This window comes from Plecotus auritus (assembly GCF_963455305.1).
Source record: "Plecotus auritus genome assembly, chromosome: 3".
Classification (NCBI taxonomy): Eukaryota; Metazoa; Chordata; class Mammalia; order Chiroptera; family Vespertilionidae; genus Plecotus; species Plecotus auritus.
In genome coordinates this window covers 67,598,719-67,624,762 of record NC_137772.1, presented here as the reverse complement: position 1 = coordinate 67,624,762, position 26,044 = coordinate 67,598,719, and the positions used below count along the sequence as shown (strand labels likewise).

The 26,044-nt window shown below is 34.7% G+C and overlaps 1 protein-coding gene and 1 pseudogene across 3 annotated transcripts in view; one reads left to right on the top strand and one right to left on the bottom strand.

Annotated features, from left to right (window-relative positions):
• DACH1 (dachshund family transcription factor 1) overlaps positions 1 to 26,044 on the bottom strand; it is a gene marked incomplete at both ends in the record, with an annotated part of 442,851 nt that overhangs the window by 346,620 nt on the left and 70,187 nt on the right. The gene's annotated exons all lie outside the window — the stretch shown is intronic.
• LOC308244420 (small ribosomal subunit protein eS27-like) lies at positions 8,077 to 8,327 on the top strand (annotated as a pseudogene). Its single transcript has one exon. The product of its transcript is annotated as a small ribosomal subunit protein eS27-like (transcript).

The window sequence follows — 26,044 nt, the reverse complement described above, 5'->3', positions numbered from 1 at the left end:
AAATTCTAACTAAGTTATATAAGAGGCTTTCTTATAAGAAAATGATCTATACCAAAATATGCTTGGGTGGTAAATGAAATTTATTTTCTCAAAATGTACCCCAAAAGTATGTGTTGTTTTCATTAACTTTCCCCCCTTGTAATGGCAATATGAATCTCTATTAACTAAAGCTAGTAAAATCCATGTAAATATTAGCAATTCATGACTGAGAATTTTATGGGAACAAAACTATGGGCAGAATAGCCAGGTGCCTCTGTCCAATAGAATACAGATCTTTCCTTGACTACATGGTTTTTGCTATAACACTACTCTCATTAGATTGGAATTTGTGTTAACTTCCCTGTACCAGGACTTACTAATAGGATTGGTAGCAATTATTATACTGAAATGAAATCAGCACAAACTATTAGATCTGTTTAAACAAGTTAAAAATAAACCTTGATTAAATGTTCTTTTATAAGAAGCTGCTCATTAGGGCTACATGGCCTTCAGAAAAATTGGTGTTTCATTAACATCAAAGAATGTATTGCATTTAAACTCCCTAGCCTAAAAAGTTATGTATAAAATAAAGCTTTAAAAATATCTTAGATAATGAAATTTTAGAAAAGATCTTATGATTCTTAGTTTAGTAGAAAGACATATATTCTTAAAATTAAGAAGTATTAATAATGAGGTTACAAAGAAAACCACCACCAAAAACAATAGTAAGCAAAACAAAAATCAGAAACCTTTGCCAGAATGATCAAATGATAAATTTCCTCTAAGTTGAGATGTAACTCCGCTGCAAAATAGCTGAATTAAAAGGACATGTGGAACCCTGTTCAGGTACCTCAGTTGGTTAGAGTATTGTCCCAATATGCCAAGGTTGCAGGTTCCATCCCAGGTCAGGTCACATACAAGAATCAACAATGAATGTGTAAATAAGTGGAACAACAAATCTGTTTCTCTTTCTTTCTCTCTTTCTCTCTAATTAATAAAAATAATACTTTAAAAAGGTCATGGGGTTATTTAATTCAAACCCACTTTTACAATAAATCAGTAACTTTTGAACCATAGTATTAGTACTTACAGAACTCTAGAAAGTAGAAGTATACCATTCTAGAACACAGAAATAACTCCCTCCTTATAACAATGAATCAGTAAACTATTATAACCTGACTTGGTGGAAATTATTGTGATAGATAACTTAAAACAATTAATATGTAGTGCTGGTAAATGTTAACTATATGGCCTACAAACTTATAGAAAGAATGGGATGAAATTTTTGTAATTTTTCAACTTCCTATCTCCAAACCATTTAAGGGCTTGTGCAAACACACACACACACACACACACACACACACACACATTATCCCACCAGGATAAATTAAATATTAGTTACATAAAGATAAAAGTTGTATAAATGTGGACATCATCTCTATGGTTGAGGATAAGTAAAGGTTGAAGAAAACTTATAGGTTTGAAAGGCCAACTAAATTATCAAAGATAACGAAATTCACAAAAACTAGAGTTAATAACAAATTGTTCCATTTAAAAAGTATAATTTAGGGTAGTTTTCAAGGTGTTTTTTATTTAATTTTTCTGAACAGTATCTGTATTTTTATTCTGAACAAACCATACAATAATTAGTATTATAATTTAATCTCTTCATATAGACTGATCTTCTCTACAGTATACTTGCCCCCTTGCCTACACAGTTATATGAATATGTTCTGTTTGGTTTTTTTTTAAGAAAACAAACCTTCTCGTTTAAGTAATTAAGATTCCTTAATTAAACGTACTAAGGGCATGGACAATGAAGTCTTTATAAATCTGTGAGCATGCCTAAAAGCAACAAAATTACACTTTTGTTAAGCGTTTGTGTGTATTTTGCACAATTTTAAAAGTTTAACCTCTGTAGATCAATGTGCTTCCTTAAAAGACTTTAATAAATTAAAGTGCAGAGAGCTTTTTTTCACCAGGCAGAAAAAGCTGATGAGACAGGTTTAGTTTAATCTCAGGCAATAGAAGTCATTAACCATTCTCTCAGGGATTAAAATATAGCTTGCCCTTTTCTTCTCTCACTTATCATTAGCATCACTTTAATCTCCTAGCGTTTCACACTGCTATTTTAATCATTACTTACTGCCTTTTGACAAGTGCAGAACATGCTTTTTCTCATTGAGGCAATATCCTGGTTTTAGCTGACAAATGTAGGACATAATGTAAAAATATCAAAGTGACATCTCTTAAACACACCTTCATCATAAAAATCTCTAAAGTTACAATATTCCTTTGTCTAGTATTTCCATGAAAATTATCACTTGAAAGGTTTATATCTTAAACAAAGAGAAAAAGTTTCTTCTAAAAACAACAAAAACCTAGTTTACAAAAAAAAATATTAAACTGTTTACATGAGATTCAAAAATGTGTACGTAAGTATTGTTCTTTCTAAAATAGTCAGGAACTTCCAAATATTTACAAAAGCAGTCTGTTGTTTTAAAATAACTTTAATAACAACATATACAATATTGGAATGGCTACTCCAGTTGATGCTTTGTAATCACATACATCTTAGGTTGGATCAAAAGAAAATACTATCAGGATTATGCCTAATTCTATTATCTCAATAATACTCACCACTTCTCCGCAGATCAATAAGTATTATATAATACTTAAAAGAAAATATACATGGAAATAATAGTTACAACTATATTAATATATATCTTCTGAAAATCTATTGCAAGTGTTACAAATGAACTTGTTTCTTCATTTTCTAAACTGTTATTTTAGTTAAAAATAAAAACCATATGATGTTTATTAATGTTCTTTTATCTCATGACATGTAGTTTAATTTATGCAAGCTCATTAATCTAATCTGCCTAAATCTGAAGTGGATAACAAATTTGGCATAAATCTTTTGGGATTTAGGAATTTAAGTTTCATATTGTCTTTAGATATAAGTATTATAAATAAGAGTATATATTCTAGCATCTTTATATTATTCCATTTTAACTCCAAAGTAAACTAATGAAATATTTGTTAATTAACCAAATCTGACTTTTAAAACCAAAGCACCAATTTTTGGTAACGATCACTCACACTTGGCCCCAAGCCCTTTAATCTAGTCCATCTGTAATGATCTCATAGTACTTTCAACCATTATTTAGCTGTTAGAAGAAAAAATATGTCTCACTATATGTTTCGACAATAAAATCCCTTCTTAAGCTTTACAAAGCAGAACAATTCATTATTTGATCTCTTTCCAGGTTCAAAGTCTGTCTTATTACAGTACTTCAAAGAAATATGTAATCAAAGACAAACAGCTGTGAAAACAATCTTTTATTACTTTATTATCATTGAGGACATATCTGTAGAGTAAACCAATGGAAATGGCATACAAATAATCTCTATTATGTTTGTTGTTTTGCATTTGTTCACAAACTGTGCACATTTTTCTTTAAAGTTTAATATTATTTCCTATAAATAGAGTAATGGAACAGTCCAGTCACCCTATTGTCTGTCAAAAAAAGCAACACACAAAAAAAACAACAACAAAAAAAAACAATGACAACAGCAAAGAGTAAGCTGCTTTAATGTCAAACAAGTGTTTTTAAAAAACAAATTTTCAAAATGATATTCAGTGATATGACTCTCTGGGTTAACATTACTCTCAAGTAAAATCGTATTTTCTGATGCTTACACTAATCAGTGAGAATTTCAGAATTGTTCAAGTACAAATTAGTATACATAACTAAAAGTATACATCAAATGTGCCACTTGCCCTTTATTTTGAAAACCGACTCAAAATCAAGCAATTACTTTATAAGGCAGTAGTTGCATTGCCCAGTTTATCCCCATATGTTTTGTACCACGCAATAACCTGGTCATGTCTTTACTTCTTAGAATGGAGGGTTTCTGTCACTAACACGCAAATAGACTGGACCATGTAACCAAAAGTGTTCCTTCTATGGGAAGACTCCCTTCATCTGCAAGTGTCAGAGTGGAAGTGATGATGTTCTGCTGCCCATTACAATAGAAAACATGTGGAGGCAGAAGAAGCAAGCATCTTTTGAAGACACACTATAGGATAGAAACCTTATCAGTTATGTCATTGTTCTGACACTGTATCTCTGATGAAGGCATCACTGTCCATATTTTATGGATGTGGAATATTAAAAAGCTGAAAACCTTTAACTCACTGCTGGGTTAACCTAACTCTAAAATCAGCTTGCAATTTGTAGGAGACCCAGCACCCTCTATTCTAGAGCAAACTTTCCAGGCACTGGTCCTCCCCTGCTCTTGAGGCACTACATGCTAACAAACCCAGCTTTCCTTCAAAAGACTCTAAGGCATAAGAAGGGACAAAATGGGTCACTACAACTCTCTACAAAATTAAATTGGTGATTTATCAACAGAGGCCACAATTAGAAAGACCATTGTCTCTAGGGCTCTACAAACATATCTGCTAGGCCAGGAGAAGTGTGGAATCAATGCTATTGCTCTCATTAAAAGATATGGCTGCCCTGGCTGTTGTGGCTCAGTTGGTTGGACATTGTCCCTGTGCGCCAGGAGGTTGCAAGTTCGATTAAGGTCTAAAGGGCACGTGCCTGGGTTGTGGGCCTGGTGGGGGGCGTGCAGGAGGGAGTCCATGGATGTTCACTTTCACATGGATGTTCTCTCTCTGTCCCACTCCCTTCCTTTCTCTTTAAAAAGGAAAAGCCAATAAACTGTTCTAAAAAAAAAGGATATGGCTGAAGGAAGCTGCAAATGTGCTACCTCACACTGACAAACTGAAAAAATGGACAGACAACAATCATAAGCATGGCGCTATGACCATAGAGTCAAACCAGGTAATTAAGTCTAGGACATGAATTTTAAAAGATAATGGTATGTCCACTTCATTTTCTGCTGTCTCGGTATAATCATGAAAAGTTTTAATAACTTTGTACTGATGTAAAAGTCTCTTTCTATAAATATAGATGGATAAGGACATGTACATACATACACATACACATTCATACAAAAACACACATATATTAGTTATGCTATAGTAAGTTATTTATGTAACATGGCCCTTAGTTGAAAAAGTGATTCTGAATTGAATATAATTATGCAGACTTTTGTCTATTTTAATAAGGATATGGGAAAACCACTGAGAGAAAGAAAAAAAAAATGAAAGCAACAATAAATAGTATATAGAAAGGATTTAATTAAAATTTTTTGTTGCAGGTAAACTGAGCTAAAATCATATTAGCATAAACATTATATTCTCTATTTTAAATAACAATATAAAAATACAAAATTCCTAGAGACTCTGGTCAGCCAAGTGAAGGGATAATGTAGGAAATGAATTGCTTACTTGAAACCCTGATCCTTCATAGTACAAATTGGTTCAGTTTTACTGGTTACTAAATAAACAGTATCAGAATTGAAAATGCATTTAATGCATGACTCAATTTCCATAAAAGTTAATTTCCTGACTTTTCAGTTTGATTGCATCAGAAGTTATTCAGTAAAAGAGGGCAAAACAAAGCCAGTCACTCCTGCTTTGGAATAATTAAGCAGTAATTTGACCAAACATTTCCTTCCTTCCTGTGTATTTCTCAAAGTCACTATTACACTTCAAATCGTAGCAGAAATATTTTTAATGGGCACAATCTATAAGGGAAATAAATAGCCCATAGTAAAATATTTCACAATCAGTGTTGGCAACACCATCATGAGACCACGTTTTACTGCTATTTCTAGGATGTATTTGAGATAAGCTTTTGGTTTTCAGGCTTTAGAATGATCTTATTACAGAAGTGAGAGTAACCATCACTAATTTTCACACACAAGCTCAATATATAATTCAGTTAATTAATATGGGACACAACCTGTGGAAAATTAAATAGGACAGTGTTATAACTTTAAATGTTACTTTAATGCAGTTAACATATTGATTTTAAAAATTAGATTGTTTAATGCTATTCCAGAAAAAAAGAAATATCAGTCTTTGAATTCTGAGGGTCCCAGATCATTTGTCTTCATTAAAAATCTATCCATCATTCACCAAATTATGTGAAACTATCATGTATAGCCTTTGCCTTTTAACTATTTTGAGAGCAACTTCTTACCTATAATTTCATTTCATTACTGAACAAAATTAAAAAGTACATTCCAATCCCCCTTGCCCAGATTGAAAAACTGGTATTTATTCTACCCCCCAATAAACCCTGCTATTGTTTTCACTTTGCAACTCAACTAACTTTTTTTTAGTCATTATCGTTCACCTCTACTAAATGACTTTTCATCTGACTTGACCTGTACATCTTGTTTTCCTTCATCACTCCCCACTCCCACTCCATCTCAGAAATCTCAAAGCCTCTTGGCCTGTGATCCAAACATCTGATATGCACCCTCACAGCTCCCATGCATTATTTTTCTATCTTAATGATCAACCAAAATTTTACTACTGATTCTCTCAGCCTCCCATAACTCTTGTTATCAGTCTCTTGTCCCTCTGTTTACAACAATCATCCGATGGTTATTTTCAGGTACAGTTCTGTTAACCGAGGAAAGGTGAGCTCAGAGAACATCTGTGTACACCTTCTTCTGGGAGGCAGTGCCTTGTAGTGGAGAGAGCCAGACAGTCAGGACTCCTAGCCTGTCCCCACCAAGCAGCTTTGTAACTTGAACAATGAGTCTCAGCTTCTTCAATAATGAAATGGAAACAATGATATCTACATCATAGGGATATTATAAAGATTAAATGGTCAACATTTTCTAATTTTTCATGGTACAATGTAGGTGCTAATCAAACTTAGTATCATTTCTCCTATTCTAGGAAATTGTGTGCCAAAAAGAAAAGAAGTATTCTCAATTACAATATCCTAGATCTTTAACAATCCATGTAAATCCATGTAAATGACAGCATCTGTATATGTCCATCATTTAAAACACAAGTATTAATTCAAACATGTGGGTTGGGGCTACATTTTTCCTTAAGTTGTTTTTGTTGTTGTTGTTGTTGTTTGTTTGTTTTTAATGTAGGCCACAAAATAGTAATGGGCTATATGTTTAGTGATATAGCCCACTGTGGAGTGTGGTCTTTATTCTCCCAAAGAGCCTAAGTTGGTAAAGGGTTGTTTTTTTACTAGACAACCTATAGAAGACTTGCTGATCTCTGCCAAGTATTTAAAATTTTAAATATTTATGTATAATATTTCCCCCATACTACACATTGATTGTCAGTATATATGAATTATTAAATTAATTTATTATATAATAACAATTTTAGAATGCAAATGGACCTTATGAATTAATTAGTTAATCCTCTCAGTTTACAAATGAGAATCCTTCATTCGAAAAGATTGCTCAGCCAGTAACAGTCAGTAATAGAAGCCAAATTTTTGACAATGCACTTATTTTTCTATTTTTTAATACTTTGATTTTTATATAAATCAAATGCAATATTAAAGATATATATTTTATTCATCTTCTCCTTTGACTGTAGAGCAAATGATAGAGAAATTAACTCATTTGTTTTCAAATTTTCCCTCAGTGACCAATGGGTGCACTCACTAGTTCTTTAATTAACAGTCTATGGATTATAGTTCTATAATGTTGACCAAATGTCTCCAATTTAAAGAAAACTTAAAGTGGAAAAATTTAGTAAAAATCCTAGCTTTCAAATGACATAACTTGTTTTTTTATAATAAAGTTTATTCATGATTAATATTTATTCTTATACTAAAAATAAATTAATGGAATCTGCAACTTTTTCTCTATTATGTATGTATGCAAAAACCATCTCTCTCTTAAGATACATAGCAACATTTTCTGAGAACTGTTTATATTTACCAAGTCCATGTTTAGATTATTTCTAAAATATATAACTTGGAAACAAAAAAAAATTGCCTGATTATACTCCATAGGATTATTATTCTAGGAGGAACAATGGTCTTACATGCCTTTTATTTGTCAGGTGATTACTAAAGGAAGGTAGATAGTAGAAAATTTGAGTTTTATGTGATATTTTAATTGTAGTACTTCAAATCAATTTAGAAAAGGAAGGTGGTGCCTTTCTGGCAGTGATGACCTCCCAACGATAAAATGCCTCACATTAAGGATCTCCTTCATCCCTCTCCAGAGAGGAGAGGAGGAAAAACAAGTAGTGCCTGGTGCAGAGCCCCAATTCCTGCTTCATGGATGTGAAATGCCCAGGATGCTATGAAGTCACCACCATCTTTAGCCATGCACAATCAGTAGTTTTGTGTGTTGGTTGTTCCACTGTTCTCTGTCAGCCAACAGGAGGAAAAGCAAGACTTACAGAAGGATACTCCTTCAGAAGGAAGCAGCACTAAAAGACCCTCAAATCAAGATGAGTGGCAAACCATCCCAATAAACACATTTTGGATAGAAGAAGAAGAAGAAGAAGAAGAAGATGAAGAAGAAGAAGAAGAAGAAGAAGAAGAAGAGGAGGAGGAGGAGGAGGAGGAGGAGGAGGAGGAGGAGGAGGAGGAGGAGGAGGAAGAGGAGGAGGAGGAGGAGGAAGAAGAAGAAGAAGAAGAGGAGGAGGAGGGGGAGGGGGAGGGGAAGGGGGAGGGGAGGAGGGAGCAATGGAAGGTGCTCTTATCTTTCAGTAAGACTTGAATGCCATTTTACAAAATTTAGCTTTGATTTTTTTTTTTATTCTGTCCCATCTAATTCACACTTTCTTAGAGTTATAGATATACTAAAGTACCAAAAAATGACATATAAAGCAATGGGTTAAATACATAAAAAAAGAATAAACTAGAGAAAAAGTTTTGAGAGTTACATTTTGTATTTTAGCAAAAAAACATGACCTCACTCACAGATAGCCTATATAATAAAAGGCTAATATGCAAATAGATTGAACGGCAGAATGACCAGTCACTATGACGTGCACTGACCACCAGGAAGCGCTCAATGCAGGAGCTGCACCCTGGTGGTCAGTGAGCTCCCACAGGGAAAGCACCGCTCAGCCAGAAGCCGGGCTCATGGCTGGCGAGCACAGCAGTGGTGGTGGGAGCCCCTCCTGCCTCTGCAGTAGTGCTAAGGATGTCCAACTAGCGACTTAGGCCCTCTCCCCAGCGGCCCAAGCCATCGGTTGGACATGCCCCAAGGGCTCCTGGACTGCGAGAGGGTGCAGGCCGGGCTGAGAGAACCCTCCCCTCCAAGTGCACAAATTTTGTATACCCGGCCTCTAGTTTGAAAATAAACAACTATAGAAAGTAGGATGCAGAAGATGCAAGGTTAAACATACTCTGGTTAAGGCATGTCAATTTCTCAGACTCTGCTTGTACTGAAGAATCCTTACAGAGTGCTGTGCATACAATCCAGATCATATTAGCAGCTCAGCTGATGAGCATAACATTTTGTGAGCCATAAAGTTTCCTGTTTCCTATCTATTTCTCTTCCTTTTCCCCTTTATTTCCAGATAACTGCCTAAAAACTCAGCAAAATATTTCCCTCTTTCTTTCCCATTCTGACCACCTCTTCTCAACGGAATCAACCTATTTTGTGTTTCCACTTGTGCTAATCTCAATTTTTGAACATACACACTGAATTATACAGACTAATGTCTTTCCCCAACTAAATTGTGAGTTTCCTGAGAACAAGATATCTTTTATGCATCTCTGGAAAACTCTCTTCTATTTTAGTGCCTGGAACAGACTGGGTACTTCACAAATGTTTTATGCATGAACTATGAATAAATGGATGAATGAATGAATGACTTAATGAGGATAATGAGAACAAAATAGGATGGCATACGTTAAAAAAAAATTCTGTAAACCATAAAACATTACACACTCCATTCTTAACCCAGGCGGGTGAAGAAGGGTCAGGAGTTTGTGACAGATAAATTGTGACTTGAAAGGAATTAGACCAGAAAGGAAAAGAGAAAGGAGACTTCCTGATAAAAGAAACAGCATATATAAAGAGAGTCCTGGAACACCTTGGCACGGTGAGGGAACTAAGAGAAGTTCAGCCAGGTGGCATGGTAGAATCTCTTCTTGTGCTACACTTGTTAATATAAAATTAACATTGTTTTATATATGATCAAAGATATAACTTTCACTAAGTTTTAATACTGAAAATATCATTTTTATTTTGGAGGATCCTAAAGCACTTAATTAATTTTGACTAAGTATATTATTTTATTTATCACTGATATAAATCATTTCTAAATAAAATATGGATAATATTACAAATAATAGGGTATAAAATAGAAAACACCACATATTATTGACAATTTACTACAAATAGAGCTAATACAATTACCAATGTTATAATATGGCTAAAACTCAAAAATTAATTTACTTCTCTTATTGAAAAAAATCTCCATTTTATACCCCTCTTACTCCTAGTCTTTCTATAAAATAAAAATTCTTGTTATATAAGTCTAATTACTTTCTTTGCTATTTTGTTTTAGTTTCTTGTTCCACTCACTGAATAGTAAAAAATATTTTAAAAATATTGCTAAGAAATTTAGAATAGCCTTTAATTTGATTTTGTGTCTATCTTATATAATAAAAGCCTAATATGCTAAGTGTCCGGTCAACCAGTCGGCCTTTCAACCAATCAAAGTGTAATATGCTAATGTATGCTAAGCCCGCTCAACCACTCGCTATGACGTGCACGGACCACCAGGGGGCAGAGAGTCGACCAGTCGACCAGTTGCTATGACATGCAATAACCACCAGGGGGCAGAGCTCTGACTGGTAGGTTAGCTTGCTGGTGGGGTCTGGCAGATTGGGACTGAGAGAGACAGGCCAGACACACCCTGGAACCCTCCTGCAGACCCTCTCCAGGTGGCCAATCTCTCATGTCCCTCCCCAGCTCTGATCATGCATCAGTGGGGTCCCTCAGCCTGGCCTGCACTCTCTTGTAACCCGGGACCCCTTGGGGAATGTCGGAGAGCCAGTTTCGGTCTGACCCCACAGGCCAGGTCAAGGGACCCCACTGGTGTAGGAATTTGTGCACCAGGCCTCTAGTTTTTAATAATGTAGGATTGAAACTCTCACATGTCTTCCATGTTTATCAGGTTATAATAAAGGCCACAAATTTGAATGCCTCAAGGAACAGGCAGTGAACAACCAGATCTCATGGGAACTACAGTGAACCTGCACATAGAGCCCATGGAGAGTTGACAAACACTGCTCACCTCTAATCAGTTGTTGCCATGTCATCACAGAGGCCAATTTTCTAAGTTTCTTGTATGTACAACTCATGATTTTTATTTGAAGTCTCCATTCTAAAATTAGCTTTTAATTCATGTGGTTGAAAAAATGCCCGGACTGAATAAAATATAGCAACCTCAGTTTACTATAGCATTTCTTTTTTTTTTTTTCTTTTTCTTTTTCTTTTTTTTTTTTTTTCTGACATAGAACACACCTTTGTTTTCTTTATTATGGATCTTTCTATATTTTTTAAATGTTGAATTGGTTCAGATCACACCATCTTCAGAAAGCTTCAATGGCACTACACTACTTACATAGTAAGCATCGATTTCTCAATCGGACCTTCATTTCTCAATAAACTATGTCCTCAACATTTAAATTATCACTTCATCTTCAGTTTCTTAAATTTCAGGTGAAAAGGACAAACTCCACTCCTTCCTTTAGAAATGGGATTTTAAATTTTTCTACAAACAAGAAAAAGACTAAATTTAGTTGGTACTGTATTATATACAAACAAAATCAAGACCTCTGCTCATATTTTCCTATCATAGAATAGACAGAGGTCCCCAAAATGTAAGATCAAAGAATTTAAACAGTAAGTCTATGGGGATTGAATTAATTCAAGAAATATCTACTGAGCTGCTATGGATCAGATATTGTGTAAGGTAACCAGAATATGTAGATTATAACAGATAGTACCTGCTCTCCAGATATACAGCCTTTAGTAGAAATGGAATAAAAGACTAAATGGTTACAACAGATTATAAACGGTGTGATTGGAATTAAAATACCTTTCTATGGTATACCTAGCTCTTACACAGATTAGAGCAGAGAAAGTTTTACAATAAAAGTATCACTGAAGCTGGCACTGGAAGAATGAAAGGAAGAAAATGTAAAAGAAAGACAAAAATGTAATTTACGTTATATTGAAGATTTTTTTTTCCTTTTAAGAGGCATTTAAATGAAAAGAGGATAATAATAACTCTACATAATGTATATTTGTATACTTGGCTCTTATCCTGGAAGAAGCAATATAGATTTTCCAAAGTAAAGTATTAAACCCAAAATTAAAATAAATATTAGCATTAAAGTTAAAACTTAAAGACAACAGTATAATGCATTTGAGTTTGTAATATATATCATAGTACAATAGTTGGCTTCGTAATAGTGATGTCAAGTATCTAAATAAAAAATTTACTATATGTAAAGAGTATGTTTGTACTGATTTCCAATTTCTTATGTTTGAGATGTTTTTGACTGTTAGAATTTCAATTTGTAGGCAAAAGAGTGTCTATCCCATATAGGTACTCAATCATCAGTGTTTTAATAAGTCAGTGCATAGAAAATGGGTAAATGGTTAAATATAACACTGGAATAAAAACAGAACAAATATGCTAAGATTTGTTGTCAGGAATTTTATAATTTTAGATCTGAATTGGTACATAAAATTGGTTTTCCCCTATGTTCATGAGATCTACATCCACTCACATAAGAAAAGAGAGTATATTTGGGTTAATCAAACTGAGGCCTATCTATCATTTCTTACTCCTCTCATGCTATTTCTAATCTTTTGAATTCAATCACTCTAATTATATCAGTTCTCTTAGAAGACTACTGTTCTCTTCTACCCTTTTCTCTATATATTTAAATTCATCTAGACATGCTCATTAGCCAAAGAAAGTTTTGTCATTATGAAGCACTAGATACAGAGGTAAATCCCCTGTAGATTTTCTGATCCATTTCTTGACCTATTTTTAAAAAATAACCAGGTTCCCTAACCTTCATCAGAGAATTTCTGTCATAATAAAATGTACTGGTAAGTAGAAGAGCCACTTGCTGAATTATCTAGATTTGTTCTAAGATTTTAACAATGTCTAGTTCCTAAATGACAACTTTTCCTCTTTCTGAAATAAATAAGTAGAATGATGATAAATAGAAAAAGGAGAAACTTTAAGAAGTATTTCTAAAAATATATAATGGGATTCATTGAACATAAAATATGCTAACAGAGTCCTTTGAACTCTCTAAAAATTCAGTTCATTCTATATTTTTTACTTTGACAGTTGCAAAATATAAGAGAATTTTAAACCACAAAATTAAAAAGGCAACAATTAGCTCTTGAATTCTCATACATATATACTCCTCAAAATTATTAAGAACTCCTAGTATATCTTTGTCTATTATTTTACTTTTCACTAATTAGGAAGAAAAAAACATGGAAATATGTCTTTCTAAGACATCTGCTGGTGAATCATTCAAGAATTTTTTAATCCTGTTAACACGTAAATATGATTGCTGTAAATACTTAAAAATCATCATCCTGAAACTAACCCAAAGAAGTGTCCAGTGTTCAAATGTATATGATGCATTAAATTCGTTTTTAGAAGGTTCTCCTTACATTACTAACCAGTTTGAAGATAATAAAGCCAGACATAGGCTTTCTGGTGCTGTTTTTAATGACAATCATATCTGTCTTATAATGTTAATGTGTTCTTAAAGCCCTGTGCAGTCTTGTATCAAGGAGATGTTTTCACTTCATGTGTTGGATCACTGCTTTTCAATAAAGCTGAAAAGACTCTGTTGACCGGGTTCAGCTCATTGCACAAAGCCTGAAAGGCCCAGTGATTACTAATGGGAGCGCGTGGTCAGAGCTAACATCCATAATCCCAACCTCTAGAAAGGTATCTTCACATTTTCCTCTCAGCATCTTTCTTCTCTTCACATACTCAAATTTCTAACATCTTTTTTCTTCCTTGCTCTCTTCTCAACCAACCAATCCTATGCTGTTTCCAACCATGAATTCTTTTATTTCCTACTCAACTATCCATCAAAAAAATCCCACTGCTATCCCTAATCTCTCTCTCTCTCTCTTTCTCTCTCTCTCTCTCTCTCTTGTTCTCTTTTTCCTCGCAGACAAGTAGCAAAGATCAGGCCATTCAGGAAATAACATGAAGGGCAGGCATTAATGAATAACTGCTTGGAACAAGGCAAGTGAGAATATAAGGGGGTTAAAGGAGAAGAAAAAAAGAGAGAGAAAACAACTTATAAATGGAGAAGTTAAAAAGGCAACTGGACCTAACATACCAAGATTTAGGAGTAAGCAATAGGAATACTATTAGTCCTTGCAAAATGAAATACATGCTTGAGTAATCCATATCAGTTGGAATGACAAGCCATAGGTTTTAAAAACCACAGTTTATGTATATGTGCATAAAAACATTTAAGTCTCAGACAATAAACAATCATTGTTGTGAATGCAGATCAATAGAGCTTCCATAGTTAAGATACTTTGAAATTGAAAATGTTAAGTAGATTGCTATTATTGCCTTGCATCCCATCAGGATGAAACTACAGGAGGTGGGAGTAGACATGGCAGCTACAGCTTCAAAGCCAGTTAAAATGAAGTGTACTTTGTCAGATGAGAAGAAAATTAAAATATTCATTTCAGATCTAATGATTCAAGCATATTGCTTGGATGCTCAAAAAGTCAAAATAGAAACTGAAAAGATCAATATGATTAGATCTTTAGAACTTAGCTGAAAATGGCATACACGTCAATAGCTAATACTAATTCCAGAAATAACCTTGGATATATATTTTAATCACATATATAGATTGCTTAGAAAGAACACTAGAATGACTAAGACACAAATTAATAACATTTTTCTCACTGGTTATTATTAAGTCTAACCTCCTTGACCTGAAGACTAAGCCTCTCCATGATATTTAAAATCTGTTATGTTATAAGCTGGGTTATATAAAACTTCTACCAGATATCAGGAAGGAAAAACATTGAGGCTTTCTATTGTTTCTTCCTTTTGTTGATTGTGCATGGTAAATTGACAATACTTATTTAAACACTTTTTTTTTTTTAAATCTGACCCTTTTCTTCCTGGACCAAGGAATTTTCTCCGTCACAGAGTAATAGAGCTTGAAAATTTCAGCATCAGCAGGGAAGGCAGGCACTCCTTAGCCAGCCACTGTGAGAGAGAGAAAATGCAATTAAGGTTCCCACCAGGGAGAGAGAACTAAACAAAACCTGCGTCTTCACACAAGAGCCTTTCTCTTCAATGCGAACTACAAGGCCTCAAATCTTGTTGTGCGATGCAAGCATTTAGGACAACACACTTTCAGATTTTCTCACAGCAGATCAAAGTAAATAATGCAAAGGCAGCAAACAAAAGGGAAAAATCCAGTGTGCCTACATTAAAAAGAGATTACAGGGTACTTACAAGTGATTGAAGGAATAGGTGACATTTTAAAAACATAAAACCAAGTACAAAGAGCAAATAAAGTCTCGTTGTGTTATTTTAACTAGAGTAACAAACTACAAATGACTTATCATCAGTGTGAAATTTAGATAAGGTAATTTGACTTTATTTTAGTACTTTCTACACCTAACATTATTCATATTCCCATCTCTCCCTTTCTAGGTTTTAGGATTTTCAAAGCCTAGAGACAAGACAACTGACATAGGGAACCATTAAAGTTATGAGCCTTCTCAAATGAGTGCCCCAGACTCCGCAGAGAGCTCTGTGACTGGAGATGTGGCATTGCCCCACTTCCCTCTTTCTCCTGAGGACAGTAATCAGTCATAAAAGCAGCTCTCCTCCTTCATATCAAGCCAACAGCTGGAACCTCTTCTGCAGTGTTAAATTTAACACAAACCCCTTCCCAGGTACTGAACTGAGTCTTGGTGGTCTGTTCTACAGTCTTCAATGAATACTTCAGGGCCATAGTATATCCTTTATTTTGTGTAAAATTCCCATTAATTTTCATGCAACTCTATAAAAGAAGCAAGGGTTGAATATCATCCTTTAATGCCAAATTGACTTTGGTCAAACAGAAAGAACAAAAATCTGAGAGGCCCATGTCAATAAACAAAAGACAAATGCTTGGGAGACTTAAAAACTAAAAAAAAAAAAGCTTTAAATAGAATATTTGAACTTTTTTTTAAAATATAATGATACAGCGGTGTCTAGAATTTAGTGATACATAAGCTGGTATAAATAGCATATATAATACAATATATTATATTATATGAGTGGCCTGGTGCACGGATTCTTGCACTGGTGGGTCCCTTGGCATAGCCTGTGGGGATTGGGCCAAAACTGGAAGTCCAACACCACCTGCCACTCCTGTCTGCCACTCCAGCTCATCCCAGCCCTGCTGAACCTGCCTGTCGCTCAGTAGGCTCACTGCCACACTCCTGCTGTGGGAGCACACTAACCAGGGTGCAGCTCCTACATTGAGCGTCTGCCCCCTAGTGGTCAATGCATGTCATTGTGGCTGGTCGTTCAGTCATTTGGTGGCTTAGGCTTTTAAATATATATTAGAGGCCCGATGCACAAAGATTCATGCAAGAATGGGCCTTCCTTCCCCTGGATGCCGGCACTGCCTTCGCTCTGGCCAGAGCCACCTTTCCGCTCTGGCCCAGAGATGCCTTTCCACCTTCCCATGCTGCCCAGAGGACCCGAGCAGCTGGGGTGGTGCGGAACGCTCGGCGCCTGTGTATGCAAATTAACCTGACATCTTTGATGTGTTAATTTACATACTCACTCCTGATTGGCTGGTGGGCATCACGAATGTATGGTCAATTAGCATGTTTCTCTTTTATTAGTGTAGATACTAGAGGCCCGGAGCACGAAATTTGTTCATGAAGGGGGGGGTACCCTCAGCCCAGCCTGCACTCCCTCCAATTGGGGACCCCTCAGGGAATGTCCAGTTGGACACCCCTCTCACAATCTGGGAACACTGGATCCTAACCACTGGCTCCTAACCACTGCTTGTCTGATTGCCCCTAACCCCTCTGCCTGCCTGCCTGATCGCCCCTAACCTCTCTGCCTGCCTGTCTGATTGCATCTAACTGCCCACCCCTCCAGGCTGATGGAGCCCCCAACTGCCTCTGCCTGCCTGATCACCCCTAACTGCCCTCCCTTGCAGTCAGAAAGTTAGATTTTCACTGCTTCATATTACATATTTAGCTGTAAAATTACTTAATCTTGTTTACTTTGTAAAATATAAGATGTTATTCTGTTTTGAGCACAATGCATTAAATGTAGGAAAAAGCTAAAAGGTGTAATACAAAACTGGCAAATTGCAAGTATGAAACTGTCAATCACTGCTGATATTGTAGGGGTTTAATATTTAACTGAATATGAAGATTAGGTACCTGATATTATGCATATCAAGTTAAATATTGGCATAAGAAACAAATTTAATCCTAAATTGGAAAAGTACATGAAGGTTTGCTTGAACTCATACAATTTGATTTATCCCATATAGAGTACTATTTCTGAGTCATCATCACTTGTGTGTATAAGTCAACATTTACACACATATCAAAACTTTTATATATAAAAATTAAGACATTTATGTTGCCTTTTCCTATCCTATGTTTCCACAACTCTAAGAGTATGTTATAAAAATTAACATTAAATTGGGGGAGGGGAAAAGCTGTGGCAAACTGATGCTAAAGGGCATTTTAACCCATTCGTTGAGTTCTCTCTGACATATAGAAGCATGTATATGTGAGTGATTGGTGTGCAATAAACCTGGAAAACATGCAAATTGCATTTCCTCATGGCAAATTGCAACTGAATTAGAATATGGAGCAGTTATAAACAATGCAATCAAACTCTGGCTTTTTATTGAGCTTCTATTTGACTTAGCATTCATTTGAAACAAAAAAAAAATGTATTTCTCAGGGTCTGTGACATTGTAGGGCATAAGAGATTCAATGTCACTGCCAGCATACAAATTTATTAGTCTATAAAATTTGACATTCTCTTATTTATTCACAGAAAGGACAAATAAGATATTTTTTCCTATGTACCAGAAATATCTGGGAGTGTTTATATGCCACTCCGTCTGGAGGATGCAAATAGTCAGAACTGCTTTACAATTCAGTAGGCAAAAGCCTGCTGAAGGATAACAAATGACTTCATGGTGAAACTGCTATTGAAATTCTTTCAGTATGTGATATTAAAAACAACTGAACAAACAGAGATAAGGGACAAATAGGATTTGAAACAGACATTTTTTTTCTTACACTGCAAAAGAAAAACAAATGAATGTTCTCGTTGAACTTATATATACATTTCAGTGATTTCACTGCATGGATTTGCTTAATGCATGAACTTTTTTAACTGGAGTTTCTCTAAATATTCCACTAAAACCAGTGGATCAATTGTAAAATGCCTCTTTTGGACCAAAAATTATGAGTTTGAAGCTTAAATAAAAAAGGAGGAATCAAGATAAGTCTTTTGCTGACTTGATTTACAGGTTTACTCTGACATTTACCATAATGCATGGACATAATGGTTTAATAAAATTTGGTGATTAGGATGCCCTATTTAGGGAAGACTTTTTTTCTTTATTGTGTGGTATCTAAAGCTAAAAGCAAAAAATGTAAGAGTTAAAGACTATGAGAATAAAAGGATTATAATGAAAGTTATCAAAAAGTGTGATTGAATAATGTATTTCAATTCAGACCCTTTTAATGGAAGAAGTTCTAAAAGTATTGACTTTGCAAGAGAAACTAATATATCATTAACTTTCAGGTGATCAGGAGAGTCAAATCTAAGAAACAAAAAGAGCATTGCTTTGCAATGATTATTTTTATTTCTTGCTTTGAAGGAAAGATGAAAGGCTACGTTTATTTGCTATTTAGTTAGGTGTTCCTGTTTTATTCTATGGCCAGATCAAAGCAACTATCTCTAAATTTACAAAACAGTTCACAGGGCCTCTGAAGTATAGGCTAAATGATCCGCATCAACAGCATATGAACATAGAATCTGCCAAATAAAACTCATATTATTAGGTCTTCAAATGAGTCATTATTTTGCCTAAAAATAACCAAATAACTGACTGAAACGTTGCATGACAATGAGTTCCAGATCATCCCAAATTAGCATATACGTGTGTTAACATATAATGGGCCAAAAATGCTGGAGCAAATTATAGTGATCATCCTTTAGTCTGATTTAGATTATTCTTCAGGGCAGACACTCAATGCTTATACATAAAAGTATGCCATGTGCATTCGCTTTTATATCAAGCTGTCTTAATTTAACCCATTTGTTATTTTGGACATCTAACAATGATTTACATTAGATGAGTTCATGTTACCTCCCAATGTTAATGTTGAACCACTATTTTCTTGATAATTTATTGCACAGTAACAGTGTGGAACTATTCTTTAAAGTAATAACTTTCCAAATGAATTCAAATTTAAATTGGTTTATAAATATTTTGGTGAGCAATACCATTTCATTCAAACGAGCATTGCCCAACCAACGCGGAAGTATACGGAGAAGCAGAGCGCTCCAGGACAGTGTGCTTATTTCACATATCCAACAACCAAGTGTAGCTCGGGATCGTAAAGTCTACCTCCAGCTAGCATATTCTTCCAAAACCACCTCAGCCCATGGACAGCTTGCCCTCTCCCCATCCAGTAATACTCTTCAATTATATCACTCTCTCTGCATGGAATTGTGTCTGTTTTTATAACTCCTTTCAATTATTTTCCTACTTAGCTTCTTACGCTATAGATCTTGCCGCCTTATCAGATTATACTATTGGAAAAACCTTAATAGTTCACATTTCATATACAACTCAGCACAATGCAATTTATTATAAATTCTATGCCCAGTAAATTTTCCTGATTATGTGACATAGTATGTTCAGTTCTTGTTTCCAAAACTCAATGAAGATAGAAATAGTTAAATACACAGTAGAACAAAGATTATTGTTGATCTAAAAGAAATATAGGCCCTAACCAGTTTGGCTCAGTGGATAGAGCGTCGGCGTGTAGACTGAAAGGTCCCAGATTCAATTCTGGTCAAGGGCATGTACCTGGGTTGGGGGCATATCAACAGTGAGGGGTGTGCAGGAGGCAGCTGATCGATGTTTCTCTCTCATTGATGTTTCTAATTCTCTATCCCTCTCCCTTCTTCTCTGTAAAAAAATCAATAAAATATATTAAAAATAAAATAAAATAAACATAGCTTCTAAAACAAATGTTTGGTAAAGACATACACACACAAGACATACACATACCTGGAATCTAGGCAATAACAACAACAAAAAAATACAGATGGATGACTGAAGATGGTGATTATTTTCTACTAGTATTTCTTTAAAGATGAAGGATACTTTTAGTTTTGATATTAAATAATAAATTCTGAAAATACCAATAATAATAAAAGCATAATATGCTAATTAGACTGGCCATTCTTCCGGATGAAGCCGGGGCTGTGAGGGAAGCCAGGGTCCCCGGTGTCTGCCAGTGGCTGGAGGGAAGCCTGGGTCCTGGGTGCCGGAGGGAAGCCAGTGCCGGCAGCTGAGGGAAGGAAGGCCTACTCTTGCATGAATTTCATACATCAGGCCTCTAGTTTTATATAAAATACATATTAATAAAATAATATTATAAACCCACCTTGTAAAATTTTTTACTTGAGCAGTTAGATTGAGAATTCAACCTAGTCATATATTTATATGTTTCAACTAATAGTCATCTTATGCCCAATGATACCCTCTCTTAAATGAAAAAATATGAGCATGCCACCTCAAAGAGACATATAATCTTATTGGTGGGTGACCATCATTTTACTATATCTAGCCCTCATATTATTTTTGAGACATTAAGCTCTTAGCTTGCAGTGTTAAATATCATGTTCAACTGGAAAAAAATATTAGTATCAGGTAACTAGAACTACAAGAACTTGTATTAATTGCACCTGATTTCATAAATAGAGGGAGAACAGAATGAAAGGGAGAGGCAAGCAGAACACAATGGAATAATCTTAAAGCTACAAAATGCTGTGTCCCTTAGAATGTTATTCTAAAGGCTCCTCTGTTAGAACATCTTTTAGTCTTGAGGTAGTCACCTTCCATTAAAGAAACATTAAGCATATTAAGAAAAATGTATTTCTGTAAAGTTTAACTGAAATGGTGAAGGTCTTAAGTAAACACTGGTAAATGTTTTTCAATAGTTTACAATTAAGCAGAAAATAAAGAGTAAAACAACAACAATTTTACTTAAATGCCTAGAATCCTTAGTTATTATTAATTTGACTTTTTTTGGAAGGATGACATTAGAACATGTTTATTGAAGAACTGAACTTCTATTACTCTCACTGAAACTAAATCTCTAAGAGATTTAGGCTAACTAAATCTCTAAGACTCAATAAAAAAAGTGACAGAAGACTCTTCAGAGCCTTTCAAAGGGGAGAGAGAATCTGAATTAACTTTGAGTCCTAGGACACTTAGACAGAAAGGCTTCCCCATCTCAGCCTTTCTCCATCCAAATCCCTTGCTCATCCGGATTCCTTGCTCTTGACTAAAAGGCAAAAGGAAAGAAATTAACCACCTAGCATCTATTTTATTTACTTTTTAATCCCATGAGATCTTTTTTTTCAAGTGAGAAAACTAAGACTCAGAAAGTTTCAGTAACTTGACCAAGGTAAAACCAAGTACACACAACTAATGAATAGGAGAGGTGAAACTGGAACCCAGATCATCCTTCTGGGCTTAAAAGCCCTTTGTTTCCATTAATAATAATTTTAAAAATATATTTGATACCTTATTAAGAGGCAGGCATTTTGCTAAACATTTTACATACCATAACTTTGACTTTGCCATAATTTGTGAGATAGGTTGAAATACCCCCCTCCTTTTTTTTTTTTTTTTTTTTTTTTTAAGAGATAAAGAAACAAAATGTTAGAGAAGTTAAGTAACTTCCCCTAAGTCCTGGAGCTAATCAGTGGCAAAGGCAGGACATGAGCCCAGCCAGTCCAAACCCATGCTCACTATCTACTCATCCTCAGAGTGAGAAAGCAGACACTTAATGAGATGGCCTGTACACCCACAGGTTCAGTGACCTGGATTCCTCTATGTTTTCAAACTCACTGGTCCTATACCACTTTGCCAAGTGTATGCTTATACATAATTGTATAAAAGAGAGTCTTGCAAGGACCAGGATTGACAAAGAATAGCAACTTGGCCCTGGCTAGTATGGCTCAGTTGCTTGAGCATCATCCTGTGCACGAAAAGGTTATTGTTTGGATTCCTGGTAGGGGGCATGCAGGAGGCAGATGATTGCTGCTTCTCTTTGGCATTGATGTTTCTCTCTCTCTCTCTCTCTCTCTCTCTCTCTCTCTTTCTCTCTCTCTCTCCTCTCTCTCCCTCTCTCTTCCTTTCTCTCTAAAAATCAATAAAAATATATTTTTAAAAAAGAATGGCAAATTGACATGGTATCCCTGTATCAAGCTGTTCTGTCATGTTGCATAGGATCACTTACCTACCAATCCCCTTTAAATGAGCAAGCACTTTTAAAGGGTAAATATAGGCAGAATTCCTTATGCTAATTTTCAAACTCTTCAATGGACATTCAAGTACAAAAATCTTAGTTTCCCATCATTTTAACTGAAAAATAAAATCATAAAACAAAATACATAATTTCCCTTAATGGGGAACCTCATTTTGGTAAGATTAGAGGTCTTTTTTTTTTTTTGCCCCAGGTAATCCTAACCAGGTCACAAACCTTGCAAGCAAATAACATGTTTAGAATATACTGTTTTAAAACCATAGCCATAAATGGTTAAAGGAAATTTCATTGAATCAAAAAAACATTCTTTGAATTCCTAGTTAATTAATATGTTTTTTGTTTTACTTAGTAATATAAATAAAGAATATGAAAAGAGAGAATATCATTCTTCCCAGAAAAGCCTATTTCTTATTTAGAAGCACATGTCTAGCTCGATTGGCTTCTCTGTTTATCAAGAAAAATGATCAGAACGTAAAGAAATTAGGTCTTTTAAGCTAAAGACATGACACTAATTGGACCTCAAGTACTTAAAGAATGCTGTAGAGATAGAAGTGAATTCACATTGCCCAGCTCAACAGCCTCATTTCTTAATGCTTTTCCTAAATCCTACAATTCTTTTACGAAGTTTCTTGATATTCCCACATCACGCCATGTTTATTTTCTTTACTCCTTGCTCTTTTTTTGCCTTTTACTTTTACATTGTGGCCTAGTTCACCTCCCAGATCCTCTGTAAAGCCTTCCATCTCTCCAAGGCAGAGCTGGTAATAACTCTTTGTTCATGATCCCACAGCAACCTTACATTACACTGAAATCATTTATTCAGAGTCAGATTCCTCCAAATGGATTAAAGAAACGGTATTTCACCTCTTATGTGGACTGAACATAATGCCTAACCTATGCCAATAAACTGAGGGAAAAAAAAACAAATCAGATTTTGCAATCAGCCAAATATTTATTCCCAGACTTCCATGATTTATATCATCTTGATCAAGTCATTTGGCCTCTCCAAACTTCAATTTTGCAGCTTTAATATGGAGACTGTAATATCTGTCCTACAAGACTGTTAGATTAAATTAAAAAATGCATGGTCCTGGCTGGGCGGCTCAGTTGGTTAGAACTTCATCTCCATACACCAGGGTTTCTATCTCCGATCAGGGCACATACAAGAAGCAATCAATGAATGCATAAATAAGTGGAACAACAAATCAACATCTCTCTCTCTTTCTCTTTCTCTCTCTCAAATCAATAACAAAAATGTATGTATATAGCTTTGCATAATGATTGGCATGTAATAGGTGCTTCTTAGTGGCTATTTATTAGAATGAATCATTTATAGCAAGAAGAAATTAGGCTAAACATTAAGACACTATTTCCTAAGAAAGGTATCTGAGACATGAACATTCCAAGCAATATTGTAGACTTTTGTTTTTTCCAGAAGTTTTAAGACAGGAGTCAGCAACTCTTCTTCTGGAATGACTTATAGTATTAGACAAGAAAATTTCAGGAAAGCTCCATTTAGCTTTCAGATTTTCTAATCATCAACCTTTCTAATTCTGTAACTGACATCAAAACTGCTTCAGTTTTTAGGGTATTGTTACTTTCTTCATGCAAAAAGAGTTCAAATAATATTACATGTCTTTTTGTACCAGAATATTGTAAAAAATTAAAGAATATAACTTAAGCTCATCTTCACAAAATTATTCCTTACAGATCAAAATTATAACCAGGTAAAACTATCCATGACTCTTGTAAAATTCTTATTTACTTTTTATTTTCCTTTTTAACAACATGTGGTATATTATACTATATCACTTGTACAAATCTGACTCATGACAAAGCTTTTGAACTATTACCAAATTCTCAGTATCAGTAATTCTCACTGGAAATACCATAATGTTTCAGTTTAATGTTTAAGGTTGCAAACATTCCTTCCAGAAAGATTTACAACACCTCCCAAGGCACACTTATTATAAACAGGACTCACTTAGCAGGTAAACACATAGGAAATACTATATTTCAAACTAATTATAAGAACTATAATTAATTAGGAAATCACATAAAGAAGAAATTCACAGAGACACAGCACACACTTTGTATAAAGAACAAGTAAAATACTATACTAAATTGTAAGCTGGACAGTTCATATAAACATATTCAATTAGAAAATTTACCATTAAATTTTGCCTTGTGGAAAATGCTTTATTTCCCCAAGTGTATCCAAGGGTATTTATGGACAGAAAATTGGTTTCTCCTATTGCTTCTCTTTGTTAACTGTTATTTCTAGTAAATTTAAAATGAAAATTACTCATTATTGTCCTTCTAGAAAAAAAATGAACATTAATTTTTCTCACTTTCTTACTTCAGATATAATATTTCTACTAATTATGGTAGAAATCTTTAGTTGTATATTGTCATTATTGAATGACCTATACTTATATCAGGGATGCTTTAAGACACACACATACACATAGGCATGTGCACGCACATACACTTAAGCTTTTAACTTGAAATATTACTAACAAATGTCCCAATTTCACCCTGGAGGATTTAGAAAAGAAAAATGTGTACTCTGAGGGGGAAAATGCCATGGGAAGAAAAAAAGAATTAAGCTGAAAATTAGAAATTTAATCCTAACAAAACTTAAAACACCTCATGGTCAGATGATATTCTTCAGATAATTGTAGATGGCTTCTACCAACTAGCACATAGCCTGAACTGGCTCAGTCCTTAAAGGGTCAAAATTTATTATCATTTCAGCTCATCTAATAAGTAATGTTTTTGCCGAACAAAACCAATTCCCAATAAATTCTCACTGTATTTGTATGCTCTGATTTGATTTAGAGGCCTATGGGGAGACACCATTTGGTAGCACAGGAACACAGAGGGGTAGGTGTTGCTGGGGAGAAGTAGGGCTCATGTGCCAGAAGTGTTATTGTGTCAGGTTGATTTATTGAGTGAGCTTCACTTCACCGAATGTTCCGAGATATTTATTTCCCTAAAGGCTCTGCAAAGATATGAACAGACCCGCATCCACAGATGTCATCATTGCTCATTTTACCGAGTCATGAAATTTTCTCAACTGCAATTTGTCCATCTAAAATTGCTGTAACAGAACAATGTCAATAGTAGCATCCAAGTCCAGCACCACCTTCTATATAAGGATCTGTTGCCAAATTCGGTACTTCTGTGCAACTTCGTGGTAATTAAAGTGACAGGGCAGTTTGACTGTAATTTCAAAAGAGTTTCTTAGAGAAGTTGCTCCAATTTTTAAACTGTACTTTGAGTGCTCAGATAAAGTGAAAACTTTAAGGGGAACCAAATAAAAATACATAAGCACAGAATAACTTATCCCCATCAAAATAAAAATAGGTGTACAGAGGTAAGTAAAGAAAGGAAGCAGACTACATGTCACTAAAGCCAAAATTTCACATGTCACTTTTCTGAAAACTGCCTTTAAATTCAGTATCTTATTCTAGAGGTAGACTTTCATCTGTTTTATTTTTCACCTCTCCTTTATCAAGCAAATAAATTATGAAAGTTGATTTTA